The sequence below is a fragment of the Oryctolagus cuniculus genome, chromosome 19 (assembly GCF_964237555.1).
Source record: "Oryctolagus cuniculus chromosome 19, mOryCun1.1, whole genome shotgun sequence".
Taxonomy (NCBI): Eukaryota; Metazoa; Chordata; class Mammalia; order Lagomorpha; family Leporidae; genus Oryctolagus; species Oryctolagus cuniculus.
The window spans coordinates 12,605,321-12,627,268 of record NC_091450.1 but is presented as its reverse complement, the minus strand read 5'-3'; positions in this window follow the sequence as shown (position 1 = coordinate 12,627,268).

Sequence of the window (21,948 nt, the reverse complement as noted above, 5' to 3'; positions counted from 1 at the left end):
GGCCTTTGTGGGCATTTGAGGAGTGAACCAGTAGGTGGGAGCTCTTTCCATCTGTCTCTGTCTCTCAAATCAATACTTTTCAAAAATATTTAAATAAGGATCAGATTAAATGATGTATGTAGAGTGTTTTAACTCCTTGACTGATGCAATAACCCCAGGAAGAGCAGCTGTTCTGTGAAACAAGACATTCCTTCATTTCAAACCCTATCTTACGGCCAGCGCCGCGGCTCACTAGGCTAATCCTCCGTCTTGCAGTGCCGGCACACCAGGTTCTAGTCCCGGTCGGGGCGTCGGATTCTGTCCCGGTTGCCCCTCTTCCAGGCCAGCTCTCTGCTGTGGCCAGGGAGTGCAGTGGAGGATGGCCCAAGTGCTTGGGCCCTGCACCCCATGGGAGACCAGGAGAAGTACCTGGCTCCTGCCATCGGATCAGCGCAGTGTGCCGGCTGCAGCAGCCATTGGAGGGTGAACCAATGGCAAAGGAAGACCTTTCTCTCTGTCTCTCTCTCTCTCTCTCTCACTGTCCACTCTGCCTGTCCAAAAAAAAAAAAAAAAAAAAACCTATCTCATCAGAATCAACTAGAGAGGTCGTTAAGAACACACAGCTATGGGAGAAAGATGCGCGTGGTTATAAAAAAGGCAAAAACAGAAATCCTTTGGTGTTGGACTCGTTCATTATCTTGTCTGTGGGTGTGGATGCACAAACCTACACAGCTGATAAGAACTTACTACATACAACACACACATGCATGAATATATGAAAAACAGGAAATCTGAATGAGATCAGCCAATTGAATGAATGCCAACGCCCTTGTGTTGTTCTAGCCTTGCAAAACATTATCATTAGAACTGGGAAGACTGTAGGAAAGATTTCTCTGTGTAATTTCTTACCATCGTAAATGAAGTTAAAATTGTCTCAACACAAGTACAGATGATCAGACTCCTCCCACAGGGTTTCAGTAGATCTGAGAGAGTAGAATTTACATTTCTAGCATATTCCAAGATGATGATGCTGTTCTGAGACCAGATCTTGAGAACCACTGAGCTAGCACCAAGGCTAAAGTACTATATCAAGGAGGCCCCAAGAAGCTTCAAGAAGAGGGAAATGTTGCATTCACAGAGTGAGCAACCTAGGTCAGTGGGCAGACCCTGCTTCATAGTGCTTTCTATGCAAAGATGGCTTCACCATTTCCTGGTATAGATGATTAGCCCTGGTCCCTGCATGTCCTCCCATCCCTGGGAAAGGGGGAAGGAAGGAATTGCAAGAAAAGCAGCTTCTTTGGAAGCAGGGTAAGAGAAAACCCCACTCATCACCCCACTTCTATTCTATTGGGGCAGACATGTCACAGGGCCATCCCTAGCTGTAAGCGAGTCTAGAAAGCATTATGCTATTAAAGGGAAAAAGGATTTGGGGGATCAGACTGCAGTGGACTTCAGGTTTTTGGATTTCAGATGCTCAATTGGTAACGCGCATGCAATTGCTGCAAATTCTGAAAAAATCCAAAATCTGGAATACTTCTAGCAAAGGGCAATCCAACCTGTAACGGTAGGTGTAGCATGGGTTACACACTAGGTAAGGTCCCGGTGCCTAATCTGTAATCAGTAAATGCCATAACCATTGACAGCAGCAGCAGGACTGTAAGCACAGCCAGACCCCTGTTCTGCACCCACTGGCCCCACTATCTGCCACGCAGTGGCTTCCATGGCACTATTTGTATCCCACAAGTTGTTGAAATAGTTCGCACCTGGAATGAGTTGAGGTCCTTAAGCTTTGTGGGGAGATGGCTTCAGGCGCTTCCTTGGAATGTATCACCAACTGAACTACCCAGGCCATGCCCAAGTACAGGGAGCCCAGGGTGACTCGTCGGTAATGGGTCTGGTTGACTTCCCTTTGGAGATGTTGAGCTCAGCTCGCCCAGTTCCCTTACACAGGAGTGGAGGACAAATGGTTTCATTCAGTTAAGGGAGGTGGGTGTGAGAAGCTCTACCTCCCTCTGAAGTGAAAGATGGACAGCATTAAGGTAGACTATGGATGTTCATGGGACTCACTAGGACTTTTAATATTTACTTATTTATTTGAAAGGCAGCATCACAGAGAGAGAAGGAGCATCATAGACATTTTCTGTTCCCTGATTCACTCCCCAAATGGTTACAACAGCAAGGGCTGGGGCCAGCCTAAAGCCAAGAGCCTGGAACTCCACCCAGGTCTCCCATGTAGGTGTCCGGGGCCCAAGTATCTGAGCCATATTTTTTTGTTGTTGTTGCCTTCCCAGGTACAACAGCAGGGAGCTGGATCAGAAGTAGAGCAACCAGGACTCCAATCAGTGCCCATATGGGATGCTGGCTTCAGAGGCACTGGCTTCACCCACTGCACCACAGTGCCGCCGACGCCAGGAATTGCGGTTCAGTGATGGTGGCGGTGATGATGATGGTGATGTTATCAGTGGTTATAGGGTTTATTGATCAAGTAAGTATATATTAAGTAAGTTATAGTGATTACAGATTAAGTGCCAGGATCTTACACTGTGTGTATTCCATAACACATGTGTCTTTTTCAGAAATTCTTGGAACCAGATTTTGGAATTTTTCAAAATTTGCAATGTTTGCATAGACTTTACCAATTGAGCAGCCTTAATCCATAAACCCAAAGTCAAAACTGCTGCAAAACCCCAAACTGAGCCTGTCAGTACTCAAACAGGTTCAGGTTTTAGAGCTCTTCAGATTTCAGATGTTCAGATGAGGGAAGTTAAAACTGTACTACACATTAATCTTCCACCTGCAGCGCCGGCATCCCATATGGGCGCTGGTTCTAGTCCTGGCTGCTCCTCTTCCAGTCCAGCTCTCTGCTGCGGCCTGGGAAGGCAGTGGAGGATGGCTGAAGTGCTTGGGCCCCTGCACCTACACCAGAGACCAGGAAGAAGCACCTAGCTCCTGCCTTGGATCAGCACAGCCCCAGCCGTTGCGGCCACTTGGGGAGTGAACTGAAGGAAGGAAGACCTTTCTCTCTGTCTCTCTCTCTCTCACTGCCTGTAACTCTACCTATCAAATAAAAAAAAAAAAAAAGACAAACTGTACTACACACGGAGGCTTGGGGAGGTTAACATATTTGCTAAGGCCACAAGGCTGGCTGATGGTGGCTGCCTGGACATCAATTCAGAACATGCACCCTGCACCAGGTCAGACACTACCCTCTAGTCATCTAAAGCTAACATCCAGACCTCAGATGTATTTTATTTTTATTTTGGATGCTAGAGTGCATTAGATACTTAGAGCTGGTTGCCAATATTTAAATAGGGGTGATTTTGTTCATATTACTAAAAGTATATCCGTTTCTGGCTTCCTGGGGAAATTTATAACACCTAGCATTGCCAAGGTCACAATTCCCACGCGGTTGCAACTGCCTAGGGCTGTCCTTTACCAGGGCGATTTCTCTTGTTAGGTCACAGCCTTGCCTATAGGCATTGTATGTTCAACCCTACCACTTCTCCAAGGGACTGGGCAGGCTGGTGGTCAGCCATCTGGCTATTAGATGCAGCTGGGAGGCCTTGCTTGGACCCAAGCTTCAGAGACTGGCTTGAGGACCTCACTGCCCTTCCAGATGTCAGAGAGGGCATGCTGGAGTCAGGCAGGGCTGGGCCTGATGCAGAGTCCAGAGCCTCCACAGCCTTTCCCTTAAAAAGCGTGACATGAACTTAGATCAAAAGATGAAATTGGTTTGGGAGGGGGTAGGTTTTGCTGGGAGAGAACAATCCAGTGGGCGCCAGCATGATCAATGTCTCCTGAGTGAATTCCCCAGAAGCGGTGAAATTGCATGGAAGATTTGATCAAAGTCCCCCATCAGCCGCCAAGCCATAATGACTTCTGCGATTTTTTTTAACCAGGTTTTAATTTTTATGTTTATTATTTGGGGACTGATGGAGCAGCGGAAGCGCCTCAGCCTCTGGGTTGCACTTTCATTCTGTCCTGCGGAGCACTTCAAGAACGCGGGGAAACTCAATTGCAAAAGGAAAGCATTTGGCTCTCGGTGTTTCATGTTTTGTTCCTGTTCCCGAGGCTTGGAGACAGCTCTGGAACTTAATTAAAATCAATGGAGAAAAAGAATTGAATAAATCACAACATGAATATCTCTGGAAGTCTATATCACAGTGCAGCAGCACAGAGCTGAAAAGACGTTCTCTCCCCCCTCTCCCTCTGGAAGGAGGGGGTGGTGAATTAAAATCCTCTCTCTCTCTCTCTCCTTCCCTCTCTCTCTCTCTCTCTCTCTGCCTCTCCTTGGAGATCAGGGGTATGAAGAAGCAAGCTGTCAAGAAGTCAAAAGGGATAGATCTGCCATCAATGACATAGAAAAGCCCCAGCCTTGAGTGTGTGGGAGACGCCTTGCATTTTAGCTTTCCTCGGGAACCCTACCAAACAGTTGTGCTTGGCCCTATTTTGCAAATGAGGTTAAGTGATTTTCCCACAAGCCTGCCTAGGCGTCATCTGACTGCCGATGACCATCACTCACCTTGAACTTGGCAAGATTTCCTTCCCAAAATAGACCAGTGATTCTCCCGAGTGCTTGTGCACAAATTATTTTCGAGGGACCTGAATCAGACCCCGAAAGGGATGGGAAAAGACCCCAGAGGGCCCCCAGCCTGACCTTGTGGCTGAGTAACACAATTACACCTAAACTACTTGGGCCCCAAGAGGATCAACTTCATGCCCTTACAGCTCTGTGAAAGGAAATTCAACTCCAGCATTTAAGCTTTGAACATCCCTCATTCTCCTTCTCCATGGAGCTGTCCCTGGCTCAGATCTAATCTGAACCCTTTGTTGGCAGGCTGGAATATGTCCTGGGGGTAACTCTCAGAATGAATGATGGGTCCATGCCTTCCCTCATCCCTCCCTCCTCCAGCACTCCAAAAGTGCTGCCTCCTTGCCTCCTAACCCAGTGCCTGGCGCAAAGCCTGATTCTTTGATGTGAATTCCTTCCATTTGTGTTTTGCTCCCACCGTGTTGGAGCTCTGGGTTTGCAGAGGTGACTGGTCACTGACGTCCCCCTCCTGGAAGAAATCAGCACCTAGAAAGAGGACCCTCTTTTAAATACACTGCTGCAATGCAGTCATGGATCCCAAACTACAGGGAGACCCCAGAGAGAGTCCTGCTCTCCCTCTCCCTCTCTGTCATGCCACCACCTGACCACAACCCTCCTGTTGCCCGTAGGACAAGGGATGAACCTTGAGCTGGGTCAGATCTGAGTCTACACTGTGATAGCCTTGTCTCTCAGACTCTCCCTCATCCCCCAAGCGCCAGCCATACTGACCCTGGTATCCTCACACAAACTCCTCCTCCTTCCTCCTGCCACGCTTAATCTGGCCCAATTCTATTTATCTTTCCCAACTCTGCTTGAAGGCTGGTTTCTCACGAAGCCCTCCAGAGCCCTCCACCCAAAGAGTTCCTAGCTATTTGTTTCAAGCTATGCAACGTGAAACAGTTCCCTTTCATTCAACACTCAGCACTGACGTGGATGATCGCTCCAAGTCTACCTTTCTCGATAAATGGAAAACATCTATAAGCCAGGAAAGAGTCCATGGAGGAGATGGAATTTCCATTAGGTCTTTTTTTTATTTGAATTTTTAATTAGCTTAACAGATTCAATATAGTTCATAGACACAATTCTAAGAATATAATAAATTCCTTCCTTCCTTCCTTCCTTCCTTCCTTCCCTTTTTTAGGTTTTAAGATAACATGTTTTTAATTTATATTATTTTAAAAGGCTCAATGCTTGACGATTGATTGGAGAGACCAGAGGGCGACAGGGGAGGCAGATGAAACATGAATGTGAAAGGCGTTTTTCTGGGATTGGACTATCGCATGTGCATTTGATACACAGACACATGTCCTAGTAATTCCAAAGACAAACCGCCTCCGGTTCAGTGGCTTGCAGCAGGAAGCATGTATTCTTGTGCTCATGGATCTGCCGGTTAATTGCGATCCAGCTGACCTCTGTTGCTCTCGACTGGCAGCTCTACTATGAGATGCAGCTTGGCTGCACCTGGCTCCAGGCTCTGGGCTGGCTCAGGTCAGCTCCATGTGTGTTTGTTCTGGGCCCAGCCACCTGGGATATGCCCAGCCGGTAGTAGATCTCCAGAGCCCAGATAGTGATCAGGAACACTTGGCCAGAATGGGCACTTGATTTTCCCAGCTCCATTCCATTGGCCAAGGCCAAGGTTGGTGGGTCGAGAAACCACACATCCTGCCTCTACTGAGAAGCACTGCAAAGTCGCATAACAAAGAGCAAGGTGGTCCAGTTCTATATGGAGGATGGGGTGAGGAAAAGAACCGTTGCAAAAGGGATTCCATCTCTTCCAGCAAGAGTAAGCTAAGGAGGCAGGTGTTTAGCACAGAGGTTAACATGCTGCTTGAAGCATCCGCATCCCAAATCAAAGTGCCTTGGTCCAAGCCCCAGCTCTTCTCCCAATTGCAACTTCCTGCTAACGTGCACGCTAGGAGACAGCAGGTGATTGCTCAACTGCCTGGGTCCCTGACACAGACATGGGACACCCAGATGGGGTCCAGGATCCTGGTTTTGGCCTGACCCAACCCTGGCTGTTGTAAGCATTTGGATAGTGAACTAGCATCTCTCTCTCTCTCTCTCTCTCTCCCTCTCTCCCTCTCCCTCTCTCCCTCCCTCCCTCCCTCCCTCTCTCTCCCTCCTTCTCTCTGCCTATCTCTCAATTTTTTTAACTTTTTTAAAAAATATCTATTTATTTATTTGAAACTCAGAGTTACAGAGAAGGAGAGGCAGAGAGAGAGTGAGCGAGCAAAAGAGAGAGGGAAATATCTTTCACCTGCTGGGTCATTCCTCAAATTGCTGCAATGATCAAGGCTGTATCAGGCTGAAGACAGGAGCCAGGAGCTTCATCCTATGGATGCAGGAGCCCAAGGACTTGGGCCAACCTCTGCTGCTTTTCCCAGACCATTAGCAGAGAGCTGGTACAGAAGGGAAACTGAGACTTGAACCAATGCCCGTATGGGATGCCGGTGCTGCAGGTGATGGCTTTACCCACTACACCACTGTGCCCGCCCCTCAAGTTTTTTAAAACAGTAAGATGATGATGAAGAAGAAGAAGTACTCAAAGACAGCACCCAGGTTTCCATCTGTGTAAAGACTGAAATGTGTCTTCCAAGGTGGAGAGCCAGGAGGGAATGCGCCTTGGAGGGAGGCCAAGTTCTCCAGTGAGCCTACGGCATGCACAGTGCTCATGGCACACCCAAGAGGAGGGTCTGGCCTCCACATGTGTCTGTGTCTCAGGAAGGGCCAGGGGGAAATTTAATGACATCCTTGTAAAGATGGAAGCCAACTGTTTAGGGGATGGAGAGGAGAGCAGGGCCTGCGTCATGACATCCCTCCCCCACCTCCTTCCAGCAAGGGAGGGTGTGTGACCCAGACCCCCAGCTAACAGGATCACAGGAACCATGTCCCAGGGGGGCTCTAGGAAGGCTACTGCTCTACAAGTAAAAGAGAGGCTGATCCTTCTCTTGATCCCTGGCCCCGCCTTAAAACACAACAGGGTGGAGCTGGCACTGTGTCATAGTAGGTTAGGCCTCTGCCTATGGCACCGGCATCCCATATGGGTGCTGGTTCAAGTCCCAGCTGCTCCACTTCTGATATAGCTCCTTGCTGATGGCCTGAGAAAGCAGCAGAAGATGGCCCAAATGCTTGTGTCCCTGCACCAGAGGAAGCTCCTGGCTCCTGGCTTCAGATCAGTCCAGCTCTGGCTGTTGCAGCTATTTAGGAAGTGAATCAGCAGATAAATCTCTCAGTCTCTATCTCTCCCTTTCTCTCTATAACTCTACCTTTTGAAAAAATAAAGAAATCTTAAAAAAAAACACAGGGTACCCCTTCCTTTTTTTTAAGATTTATTTATTTGAAAGTCAATGTTACAGAGAGAAAGAGACACAGAGAGAGATCTTCCATCCACTAGTTCACTCCCCAGATGGCCACAACAGTCAGGGCTGGGCCAGGCTGAAGCCAGGAGCCAGGAACTCCATCCGGGTCTGCCATGTGGATGCAGGTGTCCAAGCACTTGGGCCACCCTCTGCTGCCTTCCCCAGGCCATTAGCAGGGAGTTGGATTGGAGGAGGAGCAACTGGGACTCGAACCAGCACCCATGTGGGATGCTGGTGCCACAGGTGGTGACTTTACCAACTATGCCACAATGCCAGCCTAGTCCTTTCCTTTTTAAATTATTTATTTATTTATTTATTTATTTCAAAGGCAGAACTACAGAGAAAAAATAAGAGAGAGAGAGAGAGAGAGAGATATCTTCCCTCTGCTGGCTCACTCACCCAGATGGCTGCAATGGCCAGGGCTGGACCAGGCCAAAGTCATGAGCCCAGAACTTCACCCAGGTCTCCCATGTGGGTGGCAGGGGCCTCAGCGCTTGAGCTACCCTCTGCTGCCTTCCCAGGCACATTAGCAGGGAGCTAGATCAGAAGCACAGCAGCCAGGACTCGAATCTGTGGGATACAGGCATCGGCTTAACCCCATAGGCCACCTTGCAGGCCCCTGGCATGCCCCTTCTACTGCACTTTGTGACATGGGAGGACAGGAAACAAGCTGGGGACATGGAGGGGAAGTGGAGAAAGAGCCTGGGCCTTTACAGACATCACCCAGCAGCGCTAACACCTGCAGACATAATTTGGGGGAAAGAAGAAATATCCTTATCGTTCAAGCCAATGCTACACAGGAATGAGATCCTAATTGAGCCAAAGGCTATAGACAAACTGGGGAGGGAATAATATCAAATATTTCATGGGTGGGCACAGAGGAGATGGAGGTAAAGGTAAGCAAATTAAAAGCTACAGGCAGCTTGAATGTGCAGAAAATATCAAGACATAATCTGAGCTCGAATCCATAAGGAATTTTACAGAGAGAATGCAAGATTTTTTGTCTACTGAATTTCACAAGCTGGAGCCCCCTGATGTCTTAAATGAGAGAAAGTTTGTGTGGGGGAGAAGCAGGAGACAAGGAGAATGAAAGAGCACAGGGAATGAGAGCTGGGCATTTGGGAGAACGTGGGACACATTCCCCCCTCTTCTCCCTTTTGACGGGCTTTCTCTTACCTGGACTCCAGGGCGCAGGCCGGGCCCCAGAGGTGGCCATTTAGCCCAACCAAATCCCCAGGACAGCAGCCACTAGTTTAGAGGTCGGTGTGCATCCCAAGCTGAGTTAATCCATGTGGAATCTGGGCCTCGCAGTAGGTGACAGGAAGAGATACTTTTTCTTTTTTAAGATCTGTTATTTATTTTAAAAGATTGTTTGGCATCAATGGATAAAGAGCATTTATTGCTCCCCATAAAAATATAGAGAAAGATGAAGTAGAAACAGCCCCTCTGGACGTGGTTCTGCAATTAACGCCCCATGCAGCCACCTGGCATTGGCTATTGTTGGCACGCACTTTTGTACACTGGACTTGAACTTGGAAGTATGTGAGGATCAAGCCAAGTGGATACAAGGCCGACTGAGACTCTGAAAATGGATCCAATTCAGAAAAAGCATAGAGAGAGGGAGGGGGAGCCACAACCTGTGACACTGGGGGATCCTGGCTTCGGATCAGCCCAGCTCCAGCTGTTGTGGCCATTTGGGGAGTGAACTAGCAAATGAAAGACTCTCTCTCCCTCTCTCTCTCTCTCTCTCTCTCTCTCTCTCTAGTAAATAATTACACCTTTAAAAAGAAATTCCTGATAAAAGACGTGAAATGGAGTAGGAGGAACAAGGATTAGTGACTACACATTCTACTTCCAAATGCTGGCACTGGGAGCAACAATTAAATCTCCTTCCCAGCTTTCTCACAAATCACCCTCCGCAGCTGTCATTCTTCAGCCCACCACTTTCATTTTACCTTTTTGTGAGGACACAGGAAAGAGGAGGCTGTCCGGGTGCTGGGATCTCTTTCTGTCTGAGCACCTGAAGGTCCCGTGCCCCTCTCCTCTGGGTGGGGAAGATTCGCCGCCCATCTGAGTCTCACTCCTTGTTATTGATTGCATTTGTTTTCCTTTACTTCCAATGAGATGCCACGCATGATTGTTCCCTAAAGTGCATGCGAGACAAGGCAGTCTTTCCAGAGCGGCCAGCAGCCTGCGTGGCTGCAGACCTGCGGGGATTATCCACGTGGGGCCAGAGCACTGTATGACTGTAACACTCTGAGCGAGGTCTGCAGCCAGCCCTGAATCACAGCAAGGCAGGGGCTGCTGCTGGGGGCTAAGTGGCTGCAGCTGTGCAGGTTCAAGGTGCGCAGAGGCAGGGAGCCGGCAGATCGTTCTAGCCACCCGTCTCCCAGAGACCCCACTGGGACCGAGAAGTGAAGGAGCTAAGAATCCAGAAGCACCCCATATGAAAACCTTCTGATGTGCACAGCCACCCAGGCCGATTGAGAGGCGCCTGGGGGAGCCCCATCTGATCAGCTTTTAGTTTAGCTAAGGAGAGCAAAGACACCGGAGATGAAGCAGACAGAGGCAGTGGGCTGTGTCTGTCGTGGTGTGGTTCGGGGAGCAAATACCACATAGGAAACCCATGGAAGGTCCTGGATGGGGGCAGCTGGAAGAACATCAGAATCTGTGCAAATGCCCGACACAAATGACCTCTGCAACAGGGAAAATGACTGATGGAGCCATGCTTGGGCTGGGTCCCGGGGGACTGGAGGACTCAGGTCTGCCAATGTCAACAGTGGCTGTTCAACTCAACCAGGCGGAAAGCAAGGGAAGGGTTGACCAGTTGTTCCAGGGCAGCCTGCACTCTGGAGTATCTTTGTCTAGTAGAGTTATTGAATACTGGCCACTGACTCAATTCACTGATATTCTTTGTTAAGACACCCTTTGCTGGTTCAACATGTAAGGAGCTTGGAAGGAGCCACTCCATCCCCAACATGCTCAAAGCTGAACAAACAGAAATAACAACTCTCCCGAGACCCATCAGAAAAGAGAGGCCACAAGGAAATCCGCTGTTCCAAAACTGGAGACAGAGAGGGATCCAAAAAAAATTACCATTTATCCAAGCAGAAACATCCCCGGGGGCCAGCGCCTCCGCTGGGAAAAGCTGACCTTTGGTTGATGAATTTCTAGCTCAGCCTTAGAAATTCTAGGGGCATCCAGTCGGCGCCCCCCCCCCCAACCCGGGGATGAGTTTTCGCCAGGACTCCTGCCCGGTTCTCATAGCAACTGTCAGAGATTAAGTCCCCTCGTGTCTCCAACAAGGGAAGGAGAAACCATTTTTGAAACCCCACAGTATCCTGTTCTTCTCAACAAGGCCTTCCTTCAGGAGAAATTGGTTTTGTAAAGCTTAACCTGCTGGGATTTGATCAGAGTCTAACTTACTTGGGGGACAGGAGATACCTAACTCCAGCCCCCTTCCAACCATCCTGTCCCACCTAACAGGAGCTACCAAGAACATTTGAACATAACACAGGGACACAGGTGCACCGAAAGACAGAAACCTAGCCATGGGCTACAGGCCACTCGCCTCCCCATGCACACTCTCCACGGCCCGCTTACTGCTGCTCCTTAGACTCACTACACTGTGTCCACCTTTCAACAAAGACGAACAGGTGAAAGAAAACACTGCACAAGCATCAGAACTGGAGTCTGACACCGCAAGATTGCTGAAATGACCAGTACAGGAATTTTTAATAACTGTAATCGATATGTGGAGGGCTTTTTTGGAAAAAATAAGAAGAAAATATGTGAAAAAAAGGTGGATAATGTCTGTGGAGAGATGGGAATTCTGAGAAAGAAGGAAAAATAAACGCTAGGTATAAAAATACCGGGGCTGGCCGGCGCCGCAGCTGACTAGGCTAATCCTCCGCCTTGCGGCACTGGCACACCGGGTTCTAGTCCCAGTCAGGGCGCCGGATTCTGTCCCGGTTGCCCCTCTTCCAGGCCAGCTGTCTGCTGTGGCCAGGGAGTGCAGTGGAGGATGGCCAAGTCCTTGGGCCCTGCACCCCATGGGATACCAGGAGAGGCACCCAGCTCCTGGCTTTGGATCAGCGTAGTGCGCCGGCCGCAGCTCGCCGGCCACAGCGGCCATTGGAGGGTGAACCAACGGCAAAGGAAGACCTTTCTCTCTGTCTCTCTCACTCACTGTCCACTCTGCCTGTCAAAAAAAAAAAAAAATACCATGGCTGAAGTGAAGAATGGTGTCAATGTAGCCATCAAGCCTGAGCTTGATGATCTAACAAAGAAGCTTCCAAAACCAAAATGCAAGAGAAGAGAGTTGAAAAAACTACAGTAGAATAGGCAGGCCTTTTGGGGGCAATGACATTAACTTACATGTAATGATACAAGAAGGGAAAGAACAAGTAGCAGAAGCCATAACGGCTGAGAATGGCCCCTAAACTAATGTCAAATACCAAACCAAACTCCAGGAAACTCAGAGAACACCACGCAGGATAAACACGAAACCAGACAACCCGTGTCCAGGACTAGCGTGTTCAAACTTTAGAAAATCAAAGATGGAGAAGAAAATCTTGAAAGCCCAGGGGAAAAACTCTTCTCTCTGGAGACACAAAGATAAGAATTATATCTGACCTTTCCCCAGAAACTGCAAGTAAAGATCATGGAGTGAGATATTTAAAGGAGCAGGAGAGAAAAAAGCAGCCCAGAATTCTGTAGCCTGTGCAAGTAGTCTAAAAGGAAAATTAAAGGTTTCCAAGATGAAAATTGAAGGAATTTGCTGCTAACAGACCTGCCTCGCAACCAATGTTTAAAGAATTTCTGCAAAGAAAATGAAAATAATCTACATGAGAAACTCAAATCTACATTTTTTTAAAAAAGGAAGATCTTCCAAGATGGGATAAGTAGAAGTACAATAAAAACTTCTATTTTTATTTTTATTATTCTTAATTATCTACTAGGTAAATATCTGTTCAAAATAATAATGGTAATGTGTCCTTGTTTGTGTACATACATGCATATACATATCAGGATACTTCAAGCAGTTTTGGAAAGGTGGAATTAAAAAATGAATTTATTTTCCTGCAAAACAGTTTTTGAGACCCATGCTTAGTTTTCTCATAATGCTTATTACCATGTACTTTCCCATGCCATAGCAGAGAGCTGGATCAGAAGTGGAGCAGCTGGGTCTCGAACCGGCGCCCATATGGGCTGCTGGCACTGCAGGCGGTGGCTTCACCTGCTATGACATAGCACCAGTCCCTACCATGAACTTTTTAAAGTGCCCTCATATATGCTTATATGTAAGTGAAATTAATCGTGGTAGCAATAGGAGAAATGAGAGGAAGGAGTTGGGAAAAGCCTGCTCTTTTTTTTTTTTTTTTTTAATTTGACAGGTAGAGTTATAGACAGTGAGAGAGACAGAGAGACAGAGAGAAAGGTCTTCCTTCCATTGGTTCACTCCCCAAATGGCCGCTATGGCCGGCGCTGGGCCGATCCGAAGCCAGGAGCCAGGTGCTTCCTCCTGGCCTCCCATGCGGGTACAGGGGCCCTAGCACTTGGGCCATCCTCCACTGCCCTCCCAGGCCACAGCAGAGAGCTGGACTGGAAGAGGAGCAACCAGGACTAGAACCCAATGCCCATATGGGATGCCAGCGCCACAGGCGGAGGATTAACCAAGTGAGCCACAGTGGCGACCCCGGAAAAGCTTGTTCTTATAAGGTGCTTGCAATACCTGTGAAGTGACCTCATGCTACTTGAAAGTAGATGTGGACTCGTTGTAATTGTGTTCCATCAACTCCAGCACAACCACTAAAATGACAGGAAACAGAGGAGGGGGGTGGTGGGATGAGGATGGTAGAAGTTCAGGGAAAAGGAGAGGAAAGCATAATTAATATGCTAAGGAAGGAGAGAAAATATATGATAAATATATTATGTCAGATAAGAATTTTATGTAGAATAAATATGATATAAAATAAATCTTCAATTAAAACTACAAAAGACAGAAAAGGAATAGCATACGGACAAAAGCAGGGACAAAGTAAGAGCGCCAATGGGGGGCTGGCGCTGTGGCACAGCAGGTTAAAGCCATGGCCTGCAGTGCTGGCATCCCATATGGGCATGCTGGTTTGAGTCCCAGCTGCTCCTCTTCCGATCTAGCTCTCTGCTATGGCCTGGGAAAGCATTGGAAGATGGCCCAAGTGCTTGGGCCCCTGCACCCACGTGGGAGACCTGGAAGAAGCTCCTGGCTCCTGGCTTCAGATCAGTGCAGCTCTGGACGCTGTGGCCAATTGGGGAGTGAACCAGCAGATAGAAGATCTCTCTCTCTCTTTCTCTCTCTCTACCTCTCTCTGCCTCTCCTTCTCTCTCTGTGTAACTCTGACTTTCAAATAAATAAATAAATCTTTAAAAAATGAAATAAAAAGTAGAAATTCAGTAAGGACATACTGGATCCCAGGACCACTACCAATCAGCTGAAAATAATCAATACTTAGAAACAAGTCCACTCATAGCCACAGAATATACATTCTTCTCAAGCTCGCACAAAACGCTCACCAAGAAAGACTCCACTCCCGGCCCCAAAACATCCCTGAACAATGTTAAAATACCAGAAATCATAGAGTGCTTTCTTTTTCAGACCACAGTGGAATTTGAAGTGAAAATGCACCACAGACAGAAAGCTAGGATATCCCCAAACATTTAGACATTAGACAGCATACTTCTACAGAGCACGTGGGTTGAAGAAGAAATCCAAAGAGAAATTTAAAAAATAGTCCCACTGGATGAAAATGAAAATGCAACTTATCAAAATCTGTGGGACGCAAAGAAAGCAGCGCTTGGAGAGGAAATGACAGCACTGAATGTGTATTAGAAGAGGAGACAGGGCCGGCGCCGCGGCTCACTAGGCTAATCCTCTGCCTTGCGGCGCCGGCATACCGAGTTCTAGTCCCGGTCGGGGCGCCGGATTCTGTCCAGGTTGCCCCTCTTCCAGGCCAGCTCTCTGCTGTGGCCAGGGAGTGCAGTGGAGGATGGCCCAAGTGCTTGGGCCCTGCACCCCATGGGAGACCAGGGTAAGTACCTGGCTCCTGCCATCAGATCAGATCAGCGCGGTGCGCTGGCCGCAGCACACCGGCCGCGGCGGCCATTGGAGGGTGAACCAACGGCAAAGGAAGACCTTACTCTCTCTCTCTCTCTCACTGTCCACTCTGCCTGTCAAAAAAAAAAAAAAAAAAGAGGAGACAGATCTAAATCAGTAACCCAAGCTACCACCTTAGGAAACGAAAAAGATAGCATCAAATGTAAGACAAATGAAGCAAAAGAAGATAATAGAAAAATTAGTGCATACATCCATGAAGTAATTGAGAAAATCAGCAACAAAACTGGTTATTTGAAAAGATCAAGAAAATCTACAGAAAATAGAGAAGACACAAATGACTAATATCGAAAGTGGAAAGGGGATGGCACTACAGATCCCTTATCTTTAAACATAAGAAGAAAATGAGATAAAAATAATAACAATAGAATATTTTGAATAATTCTATGCCTTCAAACTTAGTAATCTGAGTGAAATAGACTAACTCCCTGAAAGACTCAACGTGCCAAAACTCAATCAAGAAGGTAGATTATGTGGACAGAAAGCACTTAACACAGTGCCTGGCATGCAGGAAACACTGATTTTTTTTAAAGATTTATTTATTTGAAAGTCAAAGTTAAGCAGAGAGAGAGAGAGAGAGAATGAGAGAGAGAACTCTTCCATCCTCTGGTTCACTCCTCAGTTGGCTGCAATGGCCGGAACTGGGCCGATCTGAAGCCAGGAGCCAGGAGCTTCTTCCAGGTCTCCCACGAGGGTGCAGAGGCCCAAGGAGTTGGGCCATCTTCTGCCGCTTTCCCAGGCCAGAGCAGAGAGCTGGATTGGAAATGGAGCAACCAGGTCTCAAACCAGCACCCATATGGGATGCCAGCACTTCAGGCCAGGGCGTTAACCAGCTGTGCCACAGTGCCGGCCCTGAAACACTGGTATTTTAGCCACAAACTATAGGCACTTTGAATCCAGAACTATTATCCTCTTAGGAGGCCTGTACCCATGAGTCTTGTCCTGATGCAGGCTCTGTTTCTTGGGTTTTGGAGTTCCAGTCTGCTTAGGATTCCATGTATGGGTCTCAGGAATCCCCTGCTGTGTGATCTGGTCCGAGTGAGCCTGCCTGGGGGAAACCACTGCACTTAGCTGGAAGAGCGGATCCACTGTCAGGACAATGCCTGGGAGCAACGGCTTCCCGGAAGTTAGGGGAGAGGATGCCAACGGACGTCTTCATACAATTCCAGGGATGGGAGAGAAGGAAGCAGACAGGGAATAAAAAGGAATACAGGGGCTGGCACTGTGGCGTAGTAGATTAGGTCTCCACCTGCAGTGCCAGCATCCCATATGGGCAATGGTTTGAGTCCCTGCTGCTCCACTTCTGATCCAGTTCTCTGCTATGGCCTAGGAAAGCAGTAGAAGATGGTCCAAGTCCTTGGGCCTCTGCACCTATGTGGGAGACCGGGAAGAAGCTCCTGGCTCCAGGCTTCGGATCGGCACAGCTCCAGCCATTGCAGCCATCTGGGGAGTGAACCAGTGGATGGAAGACCTCTCTCTCTGTCTCTACCTCTCTCTGTAGCTCTTTCAAATAAACAAAAATAAATAAATCTTTAAAAAAAGGGGGGGAGTAGGAAAAAAAGTAAAGAAATATGGAGAAAAAGGTAAATCAAGAGACTGGGGGGAGGGCTGGGCTCGGAGGCCCCGTTCTGCACATCTATAGATTGCCCCAGCCAGAGCCAGGGGTCTCCTGTGATCTGGCCTGGTCCCCATAGTCCAGCGGTGAGCAACCACTCAGCAGCCTGGAGTGCAGCTCCAAGCCCGCTGCAGCCACGGCTTAATAAAGGAGTCGTCATTTTATTGTCAAGAGCATGTGCCAATCTCATCCAAATCAATTAATTCCTTAATCACACTGCGAAGGGAGCAGGACATGAAGCGTCCGTGTGGGAGCGATGAATATTAGCCGTATTTAACTGCCAAACGCTTCTGATACCATAAAGCATCCTCGAGGTTGCACAATAAAATCCAAAGTTTAATTGGTGGGTAACAAGGCCCCAGGCAATTGTACCTTATTACTGCTGACAACAGGAATATGTACGGGGAGGCCGCAACAGCCGGCTACTTAGAGCAGTGCCAGCCGCCAGTCACGGGGACAGGAAGTGATCAGTGTGCAGTCCAACTGGAGAAAGAGTTATGATGTCTTTCACCCTTGGATCTTTCTCAAGCTATGAATACGTTATCTCTCCCATCCAACTGTACATCAAGGAATGCCGTGGGACACGTGGAGAAATTGAGGATGGGGGATACAGGCAGGCAAACACTGGGAAAAGATAGGAGGCAGGCAGGTTGAGGCTGGTCTATACGGTTGGGTAAGTTGTGTACTGCATAAGGCTTCCTGTTGAAGGGGGTGAATGGAGCCTAAAACTCTGGCCGGAGCTCTCACTGCCAAGGCGTGTGCTTGGACATGGAGCTATAGCTGCCCTGAGAATGACAGTCATCCAGAAAGTGAAATTATTGTGTTAAAGGTTTATCTATTTATTATTTGAAAGGTGGAGATACAGAGGGGAGAGAAAGGTCTTCCATCCAGTGTTTAACTCCTCAAATGGCCACAACAGCTGGGGCTGGGCCAGATGGAAGCCAGGAGCCAAGAGCTTCTTCCAGGTCTCCCACAGAGTGCAGGGGCTCAAGCACTTGGGCCGTCTTCTACTGTTTTCCCAGGCGCATTAGCAGGGAGCTGGATCAGAAGTGGAACAGACGGGACTCGAATTGGTGCCCATCTGGGTTGCCAACACTGCAGGGGGTGGCTTTATCTGCTACGCCACAGCACCAGCCCCAGAAGGAGACTTTTTTTCTAATTTGTCCAACCACATGGGACACCTCTTTTGAGCTCCTTGACTCAGAAGGGTCATATTTTTCTTATTTACATACAGGCATGTTGGCCATCAGGTCCCTTAGAAGCTATTGCAACATTAAAAGAGTACAGGAACACGAATTCCAGTGTCTCAATTCCTGCCTTGGTCTAGACCAAGTCAAAAACAGAGACAGGGTGAGCGTTTGGACTGGAGGTGCAGACACCTGCATCCCACATTAGAGTACCCAGGCTCCATACCTGGCTGTGCTTCTGACCCCAGCTTCCTGCTAATGCACACCCCCGAGATACACCAGCTAATGGCTCCAGTAGTTGGGTCCCTACCACCTACATGGGAGGCCCGGATGGAGTTCACAGCTTCCGGCTTTGGCCTCAGGCCACCCCTGGAGCTCACTCTCTCTCTCTCTCTCTCTTTCTGTCCCTCTCTCTTTCAAATAAATTTTAAATTTTAAGGAAATATAATGGTTTTTAAAATAGGCAGTTCCCAACTTATAATGATTCCACTTCAAAAATTTCAACTCTGGGGTGGTGCAAAAGCTATATGAATGCAATAGAAAAGATGCTTTAAATTTTTATACTTTTCCAAGCTGGCACTGTGTGGTATGACACTCTCGCAGGACGCTGAGCCGTGGTGGTGAGCTCCCAGCTGGCCTCAACAATCCCGAGTGTAAACCACCAATAGTCTCCCAGGTGCTGTGCTGCTGCATTCTGAATTCAATGGTTGGATTCTTAAGCACATTTTCAATACATAATGGGTTTATCATAAGACAAGGAACATCTGTATATAAAAATATGCTAAACCTCATCCAGTATTTTTTTTACATTTACATTTTGAAATAAGATGTTGTTTTTCAGGTTGGCAAAGCTCGTAAAGCTGACAAATAAATATGTAGTGAATCCTCGTAGGACTGGGAACAAAGCAAATGTCCACACACAACCAGTTGTGTTTGACATTGTACAAGATCCCATGACAGACACAAATTTCGGAGAAGAAGTAAAACTACCATTCTTCAAAGGTGACATGCTGTATGCGTAGAAAATCCAAGACTCTGCTCCAATGTGCTACTGGAGCTAAACGAAAACTTAGTCGTATCACAAAATCCAACTAGAATATAAAATCCAAGTATATTTCTATATTCTGAAAGCAAAGAATTGGAATGAAATATTATTTATAATGCATCAGAAGTATAAAGTGTTTAGGAATGGATTAAATGAATCGTATGCAAGAATTCTGTGTGGGGCCGGCACTGTGGCACAGTAGGTTAAGCCTCTATCTGCGGTGTCGGCACCTCATATGGGCACTGGTTCCAGTCCCAGCTGCTCCACTTCCGATCCGGCTCTCTGCTATGGCCTGGGAATGCAGCAGAAGATGGCCCAGGTCCTGGGGCCCCTGCACCCACGTGGGAGACTAGGAGGAAGCTCCTGGCTCCTGCCTTTGGATCTGTCCAGCTTTGGCCACTGTAGCCATTTGGGGAGTAAACCAATGGATGGAAGACTTTTCTCTGTGTGTCTCTCCCTCTGTCTGTAACTCTGCCTCTCAAATAAATAAATCTTTAATAAAGAAATAAATCTGTGCTAAAGCAAATTACAAAACATCAAGTCATTCCTGAGTAAAATTAAGCAAGAATTAGCACAGGATCTACTATTTTCATGGATAAACTTTAAAGTTGAAAGTGTAAAGCTCCAAAAGGAAAGATGGGAAAATAATTTCACAACTTTGACTAAGATTTCTTAGGATGTCGCAGAAGAAAACAAAATGCGGTTCATCAAGATTGTAAGATGTTGCTCATCAAATGACGTCATCCTACCCAGGAACTCCTACAGATCAAGAACAGAAGATAAGCAGCCCAATAAAATCTGGCACAGGAGTTGAACATGGAGTTTACAAAAGGAGATCGGTAGATGGCTAATAAACACACAAAACGATGCTTAATATCGCTTCTCATCAGGGAGATGCACATTGTGCATATATATCAGATTCTCATTAAAATAATGAGCTAGAACCTCACATCCAACAGAAGGGTCAAAATGTGAAATACAAGCCACACCAGAAGCCCCACACATTGCTGTTGGAAGTGCAAAGGACACAGCCGTTTTTGGAAAACAGTTTGGAGCCTCTTACAAGTGAGATATCCATCAGTTCTACTCCTGGGCATGTATCTAAGATAAATGAAAATATACACCCACACAAAGAGCTGCCCAAGAATGTGACAGCTTTACTTATCCCAAACAAACTCCGTATCCAGCACGAGGAGGGCTGGATAAGCAAATCCTGATATAGTCATACAAGGAAATACTACTCAGCAGTGGTAAAGGATGAACCCCTGATAATAACGTACATGAATCTCACAGCCCCGTGTCAGGCACAAGATGTCAAACACAAGAGAGTGCATGCTGCGTGACGCCACTCAGATGAAATCAGCAGTAGAATCTACAGTGATAAAATCCAGAAGAGAGGTGGCATCTTGGAGCAGGGGTCAACATTAATTGGAAAACAAGCGTAAGAAAACCTCCCCAAATAATGCAATTGTTCTCTATCTTGTTTGGGATGAGGGTTACCTGGATCGTTGCGTGTGCCACACTGTGAAGCTGCACGCTGAAATTCTGTACATACCACACTGCTTGTAAATTGCATCTCAATTTGTTTTTAAAAAAGACCCTCACGATGTTTGCTGATGGATAGTGAAGGCATGAGCACAGTCGCAAGCATAGACTTCCGGTGAGGATACAGATGTGGTACAACCAACCTGGAGGGCGGTTGTGACAGCACCCATCAAACTGAGCAGAGTGCGTGCACACGTGACCCAGTTGCTTCGCTTCTCAGAGCCAGCTGCAGATAGATCCATGCATGGTATGAGACACCAAGAAAGATATCCTTTGCAAAACAATTTGCAGAAGCAACAGACCGGAGGAGGGAAAAAAATGCAGAACCATCCATCCATAAGGAAGGTTAAATAAATTAGAGTGCTACATTTTAATCGAATACAAGGAAGCTGTTAAAATAATAAGAGACATCGCCAGGTACTGATACAAAAGTGATATTCAAGATACATGATCTATTGATACACAAAGACAGATAACAGAGCTCATAATATTCTTCCATCAATGGAAAAATAAATGTGCATAATCTATGTCGAAAAGTACATTAAAATAAAACTGGATCCAGCCACCGCTTCTGGCAACAGGGACTCACTCAGCTGGGCGCATGAAGGTGGGGCGCAAGGGGAGAATTATTCTCTTCCTATTGATAACCTCTTTGATGGTAGGAGGGGTTTTGAGTTGCCTTGTTTTGTTAGGTTTTTAGAATTCATATGTTTTATGTAAATCAAGCATTTTCGAACAAGCAGAGGGAAAGACCTGCGCTCAAGGGAGTCCGTCCACTTTCCCTAGTCTGGACCTAGGCGCTTTCAGCTCCTGTACCTGGTCCCGGCTGGGTTGGCCCTGGCTCCACCTCCTGCAGCAGCTGCCTCCACCATTTCCCTGCCCACAGCCTTCCCACTAAGAGCCAACTGACCAGGACCCTGCCCGCTGCCTCCCCTCCCGGCCCTGCACGACCAGTGCACCTGCTGTCATCAAGTACATGCTCTCCCAACACCACCCTTCATCACCCAGCCTTTATTTATACCCGGTTGTTCCCAGGCAAAACAGAGCCACCCTTCCCTGGAACTGTGCCCAACCAAGGCAGAGGCGTGCCCCAGAATGAGACCATGAAATATCCCTGTAATTTTCACATGCCTTAAGACCCACACTTTTAAATATTTAGTAGATTATAAATGATCCAAAGCTGTGGTCCAGCATTTTTGCTATAACTTCTTAATGAGCCTGTGTGGACACGTTGCCTCCAGCCCGGAGTGGGACCATCATTGCGGTTTACCTGATGAATAGCAGAGTGGGGGCACGGGCCTGGCTGTGCAATGTGACCGATGGCATCCTGGGGGCCTTGCATTCACATCAGGGACAGATTCTCTGCACACGGCCTCCTCTCTCATTTTGCTGTGCTGAGATTTATGGGAGGAAACCATTGACCCCAAAGCCCAAGTCTTCCACTGACCCCCTGTGTGGCCATGGGTGCATAACA